Genomic DNA, 12,842 nt, shown 5'->3' on the forward strand with positions numbered 1-12,842 from the left:
GCATATCACACACATGCTTTTGTTTTCCGCACTATGGATTTTCTGGGATGTACTCTGAATTCTTATTATGATGTCACCGGTTTTCAGACATGGATTATGATCATGAATATTTTTAATGATGTTTCTATGTTTTAACCTAAATTAAAAATGAAATTTTTAACCAGTAATTCTGGGGAGTTACAAGTTGGTATCAGAGCCCTGGTTTGAGGGATTCAAACACATCCTCGGGGGTATCTGAACTCAAATCGAGGGATCCAAAGATTTTGAAAAAGAAAACGTTTTCTAAAAGGTTAAGTAAAATATTTCAAGAAGGAACGAAGTGTGTGATGTGCGCAACCGGCCGAGCTCAAGTAAGTATTCCCCAAAGTACCCATACAAGTTTATGTTGTGTTTATCAGTTTCAGTAGAACAGCATGCTAGAATAGGACTAAGGATCTAGGAGTGATGCCTTATGTGCCTGCTTTATGTGCTCGGTGTTTGAAAATTGCATGCTAAATTTGAGTAGACAGCAGTAGAATACCCGGTTAGGGGTTATGCCTAATAGTATGAGTTTAGCATTACATGTTAGTTCAGTTCTCCCTATGGGAGCGAAGTTGCTTGAGATTGTTCCCTTAGTTCGAATGCTGCTTGCTTTAAGCTTTGTGGGACTCTGAGTGACGGGAATTAGCCATTAGGTGAATACGTCACACCACATGTGATCTGGGTTGAATAATCTTAGAGTGCGGGATTTGACCCTATTGCACAACTCTCGTTTGAGTCTAACCATTGTAGGGACGAGTCTGTTACTCGAAGGATTATTTGAGCCTCATCACATGTGATGGTATTTAGGTAATGGGTAATTGGCATTACAAGGAGGCCTTCAGTAGTTGAGGACTGGGTAGGGTAGAGTCAGAGATTTCCCTAGGGCAAGCCTAGGATGAGTATAGCAGTGATCAGTGGTAGTGAAAGGGATCTGGTGGAGTCGAGGCAGTCCTTGAAGAAGGTACGGATAGATGTGGAAGGTAGTATGGGCCCGTACTACTGAAAGCAGAGGATCCGTAACCGAACCAAGGAAGGCCAAGATAAGACCAGGGAACTTGTGGTAGTTGTGATCCCTCAAGAAGTATCGGTATCACTAACGATTGTTATTTATGTATTGCCGAATGGTGGTACTACGAGCGAGGCCGATAGATGGATGTTCAGGAAAAGGGTCAGGTTCGGGATCAGGTTCCGAGCCAGTGGATGAGGGACTATGCGAGTTCATCGCGTCAGAGATCACCAGGGGTATCCTTGAGTCGACCCCCATTATCTTCGGGTCGATCAAGGAAGGGATAATAGAGTTGATGGAAGATCGCCTTCGGGCATTCAGGAGTGATATGACATCTAGCCAGTCAGGATCTCACATATTGTCCTTCAAGGACTTCAGGGGTAGTGGTGCGCCGGATTTTCATGGGGCAAAATACCCCATAGTTGCTAGACGATGGATTGTCGACATTGAGTCTGCACAGATGATTAGCTTCTGCCTTGAGGGGTCGAAGGTGAGGTTCGCAGCGGGGTGTTTACAATATCGAGCTAGGGATTGGTGGGAGTCCATGGGGGACTCATTGGGAGCCTCGGCTGTCGAGGCTATAACCTGGTCGGACTTTGCGACCAGGTTCAGGGTGGAGTTCGCGCCAGCTGTCGAGCTTCAGCAGCTGGCCAGGGAGTTCTTGGATGTGAGGCAGACGACGGAGACTGTGGCGGAGATCACCGTCAAGTTCCGGGAGAGGGCTTTATTGGTGCCCCAGTATGCGGGTGATGAGGATATGAGGTGGACCCGTTATCATGACATGCTACGGGCTGACATCCGGGAGCATGTAAGCTTTTCAGCTTACCCTACCCTGGACTCCATGATTGCCAGGGCGAGGGAAAGGGATATCGATTTAGAGCACATTCGGAAAAGGAAAGCCGAGGCGGGGCAGGCGGTTGGGGCTTCGGGGAAAAAGCCCAAGGGATCAGAGGGGAGGCCGAAAGGCCAAGGAGGACCGGGCCGCTGCGGGAAATGCGGCAGGACACATGAGGGAGCATGTCGGATGGGATCAGCAGGCTGCTGCAGGTACGGCAAGACATGAAACTTTAGCAGGGATTGTACTACTCCTGTTTTGGCTATACAGACATCTGAGTTGCTGTGTTTCCACTGCAAACAGAGGGGCCACAAGAAGGCCAATTGCCGCCAGTTGACAGTTTCAGCGCCAGTGAAGGCGCCAGCTCCAGCGACCCTGTGGATCACAGATGGCCGGAAGGGCAAGGCAAAGGCTCCAGTGGTGAGGAGCCGGGCATTTCAGCTGACTACCGAGGAGGCACGCGCCACACCCGATGTGGTGACGGGTATGATTCTTTCCCTCTATTTTGTTTTTATGATGCTATGTTATTGATATGTGCTTTGTGTATATGTATGCATTAGGATCGTTCCATGTGAACGGCATCCCAGTTCAGGTGTTGTTCGACTCGGGTGCATCCCGATCATTTGTTTCCCTTGCGCTTAGCAAGAAGTTTCCCGAGTCTTCGGGCGAGTTAGATTGCCCTTTGGAGGTAGAGATTGCTGATGATCGATCGGTGCGAGCATCGATGGTGTTTTGGGATTGTGTGTTGCGTTTGTTTGAGGAGCGCTACTTGGTAGACTTGGTTCCCATTCCGTTGCGAGGGAACAAGGTGATTATAGGCATGGATTGGTTGAGCCCTAATGGGGCGGTGATAGATTGCGCACAGCAGCTAGTGCGAGTCAGGACCCCAGGTGGGGGAGAGTTAGTGATTCATGGCGAGAGGCCACATTGCGGACCCACTGTATGTTCAGCAGCGAGGGCTAGGCGCTGTCTTCAGCAGGGATGCGTAGGATATGTTGCGTATGTGATGGATACCCGGAAGGCGGGTAAGGCGACAGTAAGCGAGGTTCTGGTAGTTCGAGATTTCATAGATGTTTTCCCAGAGGAGCTTCTTGGGATACCTCCGGAGCGACAGGTGGAGCTCAGGATTGACCTCGTTCCTTGTGCGGCTCCGATAGCCAAGGCACCGTATCGGTTGGCTCCTCCCGAGATGCAGGAGTTGTCTACGCAGCTATAGGAGCTGCTAGACAAGGGATTTATTCGTCCGAGTAGTTCACCCTAGGGAGCCCCGATTCTATTCGTGAGAAAGAAGAACGGGTCGCATCAGATGTGTATAGATTACCAAGAGTTGAACAAGGTAACGGTGAAGAACCGTTACCCACTCCCGAGGATTGATGATCTCTTTGACCAGCTTCAGGGAGCATCTTGGTTCTCCAAGATTGATTTGCGTTAGGGTTATCATCAGATGAGGGTCAGGGAGGAGGATGCGCAGAAGACTGCATTTCGAACGTGCTATGGCCATTATGAGTTCGTGGTGATGCCGTTTGGGCTCACCAATGCTCCTGCCGCGTTCATGGACCTCATGAACCTGTATGCAGACCGATGCTGGATCGGTCTGTGATAGTTTTTATCGATGACATCTTGGTTTATTCCAAGACACAGGAAGAGCATGAGGAGCATCTGAGAGAGGTATTGGAAACCCTGAGGAGGGAGAGCTTGTACGCCAAGTTCTCCAAGTGTGAGTTTTGGTTGCGCGAGGTGCAATTTCTTGGACACCTTGTCAACCAAAACGGGATTCTGGTCGATCCGGCCAAGGTCGACGCCGTGATGAGATGGGAGGTTCCGAAGTCTCCATCTGAGATTTGGAGTTTCATAGGATTGGCAGGCTATTATCGGAGATTCATTCAGGACTTCTCCAAGATAGCCGTACCCCTGACGCGACTGACAAAGAAAGCCATGGTCTTTCGGTAGGGACCTGAGCAGCAGGCTGCGTTTGAGACGCTGAGGCAGAGATTGTGCGAGGCACCAATCTTAGCCCTACCATAGGGCGTAGAGGATTTTTTGGTTTACTGTGACGCGTCCATTTCAGGGTTGGGCGTAGTACTAATGCAAAGGGGGCATGTCATTGCCTACGCTTCAAGGCAGCTCAAGCCTCACGAGGCGAACTTCCCGACGCATGATTTGGAGTTGGGGGAGGTGGTTTTTGCCCTCAAGATTTGGCGACATTACCTCAAAGAGGTTCGATGTACCATCTACACGGACCACAAGAGTTTGAGGTTCCTCATGGATCAGCCGAATCTTAACATGAGGCAGCGTCGGTGGTTGGACATGGTGAAGGATTATGACTGCGAGATCCTTTACCACCTGGGGAAGGCCAACGTGTTGGCCGATGCGCTTAGCCATAAGGCGGTGCCGATCATGGATATTTGCGTGAGGATGATCGTAGTGACTCCCCTGTTGGAGCAGATTCGGGAGGCTCAACAGGAGGCTATCAAGGAGGAACATCGGAAGAGCGAGCGTGTGGTGGGTCAGGTTTCCTCCTTCTATTATGATAGCTGAGGACTATTGACACTACACCATAGGGTGTGGGTGCCGTATCATGGAGGCGTGCACCAGATCTTGATGGAGGAGGCGCACAAGTCCCGATTCTTTATTCATCCCAGGGCGACGAAGATGTATAGGGATCTTCGTCCAGATTATTGGTGGCCCTGCATGAAGCGGGATGTGGCATGGTACGTTGAGCAGTGCTTGACCTGCAGGAAGGTCAAGGCCGAACATCAGAGACCGCATGGCAAGATGCAGCCGTTGGACATCCCGTTGTGGAAATGCGAAGATATCACGATGGATTTTATCATGAAGCTTCCCAGGACCGCGCGTGGAGTGGATTCGATTTGGGTCAGCGTGGATCGGTTGACCAAGAGTGCTCACTTTATCCCAATTCCAGAGAGCATATCGGCCGAGAAATTGGCTGACATCTATATCAGGGAGATCGTGGCGCGGCACGGGGTGCGAGTATCGGTTATCTCGGACAGGGATGTGCGTTTTACTTCCAGGTGTTGGAAGAGATTCCATGACGAGTTGGGCACTCGTTTGCATTTTAGTACAGCCTTTCACCCGCAGTCGGATGGTCAGAGCGAGCGGACCATCTAGACTTCGGAAGATATGTTGTGGGCATGCGTGTTAGATTTCGGTGGTAGCTGGGATACCTATCTTCCCTTGGCCGAGTCCTCATACAACAACAGCTACCACACGAGTATTGATCGTTCCTCATTTGAGATGTTGTACGGTCGGAGGTGCAGGACCCCGATATGCTGGGGTGAAGTTGGTCAGAGAGTCATGGGGAGCACCGAGGTAGTGCTCAAGATGACCGAGAGGATTCAGCAGGTTCGGAGCAGGCTTCAGACTGTTCATAGTCGACAGAAAAGTTACGCCAACAAGCGTCGATCCGACTTGGAGTTCTAAGTCGGGGACATGGTTCTCCTGAAGGTGTCGCCTTGGAAAGGCGTCATTTGATTCAGGAAGCGGGGCAAGTTGGGCTCGAGATTCATCGCACCGTTCAGGGTTGTAGCCTGGGTGGGCAAGGTGGCGTATAGGCTGGATCTGCCAGTCGAGCTCAGCCAGATCCACAGCACTTTCCATGTCTCTCAGCTGCGGAAGTGCCTAGTGGAAGATTCAGCAGTAGTGCCGTTAGAGGATATACAGGTTAATGACAGCCTAAATTACATTGAGCGCACAGTTGCAATCCTCGATAGGAAGTCGAAGGATTTGAGGAACAAGAGGGTGGAGCTAGTGAAGGTGCAATGGCAACACCGCTGTTGGAATAGTGTCTAAGGCTGCAACTATATTAGGCAAGTATTTGACCCGATTGTGCATGGTCCTTTTGGGTGTCCTTCACTATAGCAACTTGATAGGATGATTTATTATGAGAGAGTAGATATTATTAATATATTATGGGAATAATATAAGGATTAATAATATAGTTATTTAATTAATATAAGTCATAGATTAATTAGTATTAATTTGGTGGCTTAAAGGGATTAATTAAATATGAGGGTATAAACTGTCAATTGTTTGATAGTTGGACTTTAGGCTATATATCCTTAGAGATAAGAGATGGATGGATTTTAGGAGCTTAAGGAAAGCTCAAAATCGTCCATAAGGTTATCTTAGATGAGGATATGGATTACTTGAAGTTTAAGTTATCCAATTAGGGTTTAAAGGTGAAACCCTAGGAGCCTTACAAGTATAAATAGACCCCTTGGGTAAGGGAAATCGGCACCTTTTCAAAAGCAAGGATACTCTGGCCGATTTCCTTCCCAACCTCTCTCCCAAATCATCCTCTTGCTAGTTGGTGTTTGTAAGCCATTAGAGGAGTGACAATTGTGACTCTAGAGCTCCAAGACAACAAGAACAAACAAGAGAATCAAAGGTATGTTTCTGGATATGATTTTGTATTGTTTTACACCTAATTAGCCATTAGAAGTCTTGGATACAAGCATGTTTAAATTAGAAGCCATAGATCCAAGCATTAGGGTTTGCATGTGCACATAGGAATGTTCATATGGCCAAAACCCATAAGTGGTATCAGAGACTAGCTTTGTTTCTTTTAAAGTGTTGCTTGTTTGTTTGAATCTTAACTGAAAAACACGATTTTTGTGTTTCTGAGTCATGGACTCGGCGAGTCCCATAGGGGACACAGCGAGTAGGCCTGACTCGGCGAGTCCAGAATGGGTACTCGACAAGTCCGAGCGTCAGGAAGAGCCAATTTCGGGATTTCTTTGTAATTATCTTATGGAAAGTTACCATTATCATATTAGATCATCCCAAATCCGATTTTGTGATAAATATGACCATATTTTTGATCTAATTAATGATATTTATCAATTAATAAAATATTTAATTTACTTGTATGATAATTATTAATTATTTTAATTTAATTGGTAAATTGTTTTTCAAGAAATCTCATATAAATCAAATATGGATAATTATGTGTTTAATTCTTAATAAAGAATTATTTGTTATTTGATCCTCTATGTTTTGAATAGTTTAAAACTTGCCCTCAAGTTTTGAAATTTGTGTTTTATGATTAAAAGTTTAATTTAGATAAATTTAAATTTCAAACCCTAGAGTTTTACAAGTTTAACATTCAACCTTATACTAATATAATATTACAAGATTAATATCTATATATATGTATAACTAAATGCTAGTCTTACCGCTAGTAGGCCTCATTCACGAAGACGATCTATAAGGTGGGTATAAGGTTGCGGCCTATAAAATGGTGCTTAATGGGTGTACACTCACACCCACCGCTTGCTTGATCAGTGGAGGGTCGTTAGCCGAACGGGTAGGATAGGGCAACCTCATCCTCTCATTAAAAGTATAATAGGAAATACAAGTAACTAAATATTTTCAAAATTTCCCAATCTTAGTTACTTTAGGAAAAGTGAATTTGATGCAATCCCATGAAATTACACTTTGCACCTTGATAAGAAGTTAGTGGAGCGTGTGTGGTTTACCGGCACACTAATTGGTTCTAAGCGAAGGTGGCAAAGGGTGATTTGTTGTTTATCATAGTTCGATGGAGCGTGTGTGGTTTACCGGTACATTGAATAGGTGATTGTTACAACGAAGGCACCATGTGAATTTGCATGGTAATTCACACCCACTTTGTGATCCTCGGTATCCCAGTCACAAACGAGAGGGGCATATCGAGATTTAAACATGCCATTGAAAAGTTTCAATGAATCTCATCCGAACCTAGGAATTCTCAATACATTTAGAACTTAGAGTTAGGTTTTTCATGATGGAGAATTAGTGAATCGTCATCCCTTTCTAAAATGTAAATATTTTTGTTGGATCCTAGCCCTAATTTTCTTATTGGGTGAAATTTAGGGATTCATATTCTAATCTATCTTTTTCCTTTCTAATTGTAGATGTCGAAGACCAACAACGCTGCCGATAGTTCTTTCACATTGATGAGCCTTTGCCAAAAGGTCACTTTCGATGGAACGAACTTTAGCGAATTGATAAGATACATTCGCACCATTGTTCACTAAGAAGACAAGGAGTATGTCCTCGATGAGAAGCTTGAAAGGGTCAACGCTGAAATTGCTACTCTGGCTGAAATGAAAGCTTTTGAAACTCATGAGCGCGATGCAACGAAGGTTCATTGCATCATGATAGCCACAATGAACTCCGAATTCCAAAATTCCTATGAGGACATGTACCCGTATGAGATGCATCAAGACTTATTGGAGAGATACCATCAAAACGCGAGACAAGAGCGTCATGAGATTTTCACTAACATGATTTCCACTAAGATGGGTCATGGAGAGTCTCTTACCGTGCACCTGCAAAAGATGCAAAGGTATGTCGATCGCCTTCTCAAGTTAAATGTTGACTTTGGGGAAGACTTCGCGATCAATATGGTGCTTCACTCTTTGCCTCCGAGCTATAACCAATTTAGGATGACCTACCACATGAACAAAGAGGAGGTCACCCTAAGTAAACTCCAAGGTCTCTTGAGGGTCGCTGAGAGCAACTTCAAAGACAAGTCTGCTGCACCAACTCCCAATCCACCCGCTGCTCCTGTCTTGGCAATTGGTCAAGGGAAGGGAAAGAAGAGGAAGGCTTCATCCAAGAACCAACACAAGGTGAAAGCCCGAGATGGTGCCTCTTCTAGTGGGACCAAAGTTGATCCCGCTAAACCCTGCTCTAAACCTAAAGAGGCCGAGTGCCACTACAGCCACAAGATAGGACATTGGAAGAGAAGCTGCCCAGAATACCTGCAAGCCATCAAGGAAGGAAAGATCAAGCCATCTTTTGTAGGTATATACACAATTAAATCTAACGATTCTAATCATGCTATTTCTTGGGTTCTTGATACCGGTTGTGGTTACCATATTTGTTCTAATGTGCAGGGACTAAAAAGAAGTAGGGATGTGGAGCAAGGAAGGATAAATCTAATCATGGGGAACAGAAGATCATCGCTTGTGACCAACATTGGAGTATATTCTTTAGTGCTTAGGAATAATTTGTGTTTAGATTTAGACAATTGTTGCTATTCGCCAGAAATGGCTAGAAACATCATTTCATTTCATGGTTTGTTTAGAAATGGCTTTAGATTTTCTTTTAATAATGAGAATGGTTCTATTTTAGCTTATCTAAATGGTGTCTTTTACTTTGAAGCTATACCATGTAATGGAATATATGAGACTGTCATGATTGTTGATAAGTTTGGAAATGATGTTTTGAATATAGATTCTTCCAATAGTTTGGATAAAGCATCCCTATGGCATAGTCGTCTTGGACATGTCAACAAGAAACGCATAGCCCAACTCCAAAAGGATGGAGTGTTGGAGTCATTCGACCTTAGGGAAGATGACACATGCGAGTCTTGTTTGCTTGGAAAAATGACTAAGTCACCCTTCGCTGGAGCATGCGCAAGGGGTGAAGGTCTATTGGACCTAATACATACCAATGTATGTGGACCGTTTAGATCAACCACGAAGGATGGAAACCGCTTCTACGTGACTTTTACTGATGACTAAAGTAGATATGGGTATATCTATTTAATCAAGCAAAAGTCAGAAACTTTTGAAAAGTTCAAAGAGTTTAAGAATGAAGTGGAGAATTAATTGGGAAGGAAGATCAAGATGCTTCGATCCGATCGAGGAGGAGAGTACCTAAGTCTTGAATTCCACGAATATCTCAAGGAGTGTGGAATAGTTTTACAATTGACGCCACCTAGGACACCACAATTGAATGATGTGGTAGAAAGGTGTAATCGAACCTTATTGGATATGGTTCGCTCTATGATGAGTCATGCTTCACTGTCAATCTCTTTTTGGGGGTATGCCTTAGAGACTGCCGCCCATATCCTTAACCGAGTCCCTACTAAGAAGGTTGCCAAAATACCTCACAAGATGTGGATGGGGAAAGCTCCTTCATTGGCACATATCAAGGTTTGGGGTTGCGAGGCTTTCGTAAGACGAGATACTCATGACAAACTCGAACCTCGAAGTGAGCGATGTATTTTCATCGGCTACCCGCAGAAATCCTTTGGATATCTCTTCTATAGACCGAAGGACAATGTTGTCTTTGTTGCGAGGAAAGGAGTTTTCCGAGAGAGAGAACTCAAAGGCCAAGAGGATAGTGGGAGGCAAATCGAGCTTGACGAGATTCAAGAGTCGATAGATGAAGGAACCTCTACCGCTGGCACTCAACCCGAGGAGAAAACTCTGGTTGAACCAATTGATGAGTCCTTACCTCTTAGACGTTCCGATAGAATTAGAGTTCAACCCTAGTTTTATGGTTTTCATATTACTACCGAAGGGGACACGTATATTAGTGATGGTACACTAGTAAATCTTGATGAACCTAATACCAATAAGGAAGCCATGGCAGGCCTGGAGTCTGCGAAATGGAAAGAGGCGATGGATAGCGAGATCCAATCCATGTATGATAACCAAGTTTGGAATTTGGTTGATCATGTGCCCGGACGTAAGACCGTTGGGTGCAAATGGATCTTCAAGAAGAAGACCGACGTGGATGGAAAGGTACACACATATAAGGCGTGATTGGTTGCGAAGGGCTTTACTCAAACTCCCGGAGTTGACTATGAAGAGAGCTTCTTTCCAGTTGTGAAGATTAAATCTATTAGAGTGATGCTAGCAATTGCCGCATTTCATGATTATGAGATTTGGCAAATGGATGTCAAGACCGCTTTCCTTAATGGGAAATTGGCTGAGGATGTTTACATGGCTTAGCCAGAAGGGTTTGTGGATCCAAAGCATCCGAATAGAGTGTGTTAGCTTGAGAAGTCCATTTATGGACTTAAGCAAGCATCTCGCAGATGGAATCTCTGCTTCGATGAGAAAGTCAAAGAGTTTGGATTTGTACGAAGCGAGGATGAATCCTGTGTGTATGTCAAGGCCAGTGGGATATAGTAAGCTTTCTCATTTTATACGTCGATGACATATTGCTCCTAGGAAACGACATCCCGACTCTGCAGGAGGTTAAGTCCTGGCTCGGGAAGTGCTTTGCTATGAAGGACCTCGGAGAAGCTTCTTACATTTTGGGAATAAGGATAGTAAGAGAAAGAAGTAAGAGAATAATTGGACTTAGTCAAAACACTTACTTAGAGAAGGTACTAATACGTTTTAGTATGGAAAACTCGAAAAAGGGAGAATTACCGATACAAAGCAATGCCAAATTGAGTAAGACTCAAAGTCCGAGTACCGAAGCTGAGACAGCTGAAATGAGCCGAGTTCCATACGCTTCCGTAGTTGGCTCAATCATGTACGCTATGACTTGTACTCGCCCTGATGTAGTCTTTGCTTTGAGCATGGTTAGTAGATATCAAGGGAATTCTGGCAGAGCACATTGGATTGCTGTGAAGAATATCCTTAAGTACCTTCGGAGGATGAAGGAATGGTTTTTAGTCCTCGGGGGGAGTGGTGACTTGAAGGTGCGAGGGTACAGTGACGCCAGTTTTCAAACCGATAGGGACAACTACCGTTCGCAGTTGGGCTGGGTCTTTACCCTAAATGGAGGAGCAGTTACTTGGAAGAGTTCCAAACAAGAAACCGTAGCTGATTCAATGTGCGAATCAGAGTACATTGTAGCGAGCGAAGCGTTGAAGGAGGCAATATGGCTGAAGAACTTCATCGGAGATCTTGGAGTTGTACCCGCCATAAAGGAGCCCATGGAGATTTTCTGTGATAATGAAGGAGCATTTACCTTAACCAAGGAACCGAGGGATCATGGTAGATTTCGTCACATCGACAGAAAATACCGCTTCATCAGACATCGTGTAGAAGAAGGACAACTCATAGTGAAGAGGATATCATCGGAAGATAACCCAGCAAATCCGCTTACGAAGGGATTGAGTAGGGTTAAGCACTTGCAACATGCTAGGAGCATTAGGCTAAAGGATGCTATTAGCATAGATTAGATAGTTTTTAGAAACGTGTAATAGATAAATGTAATTAACATTTGATGATTAAATAAAGGAGTTTTATTTATGAGTAAAGTTACTGTCATATGTTAATTGTTTAACTATTGTTTCATTTTGCATGTTTTGACTTCCATAATAATTGAGTTTATTAGGAATATCGAATTATTCAAATTGTCCACAATCGTTCATATGTTGGAAGTAGATATGAATGAAGATTGTCGTGAATTGGTGCATAGATTGTCTAAATGGTATTAGACATAGCAAAAGATTGTTGCGCCGTTCATGAGTGCTTATGAACTGGTTTTGAGCATTGGAACAAACTCGCGCTTGCTGGAATCACCGTATGGAATATGATATAAAAGGTGATCGCGAGACGATAATATCATATAATCTTAAAACCTAGATACATGATTTATTATTTGCTAATTGATTATACATTGATAATGAGAAAACGCATTGGTAACTCAATGTTATAAAACACATTGTTGTGTATAGTTGATTATTGAATAAGTAAATGCATATAAGTCGAAGTTTGTCTGTAAATTTTATCCTAAAAGGATAGAAGAGATATCTCGACCGCTCGATGATTAGATTTGACTTATGTGTTGGGCCCGGTCAGAACTGAATTGATGTGTTCGATTAAGTTCTATGTCAAATAATCCAGAGATCGAGAAACCTAAATGCTTGACTAATCATTCCATAGAATTGTCAGCATGATATCTAACAGAGGACTGTACGATCCCTTATCTAAAGGACAAGATTGATTAGATCAGAGTTTGACAGCGTCTTTGAGAGCTACGATTGCAAATCGAATTGTACTTGCACATATAGTTACTAGACTTATCGAAGTGGTAGACTGTTGGAATAGTGTCTAAGGCTGCAACTATATTAGGCAAGTATTTGACCCGATTGTGCATGGTCCTTTTGGGTTGCCTTCACTATAGCAACTTGATAGGATGATTTATTATGAGAGAATAGATATTATTAATATATTATGGGAATAATATAAGGATTAATAATATAGTTATTTAATTAATATA

Source organism: Lactuca saligna, chromosome 7 (genome assembly GCF_052625555.1).
Source record: "Lactuca saligna cultivar CGN05327 chromosome 7, ASM5262555v1, whole genome shotgun sequence".
Classification (NCBI taxonomy): Eukaryota; Viridiplantae; Streptophyta; class Magnoliopsida; order Asterales; family Asteraceae; genus Lactuca; species Lactuca saligna.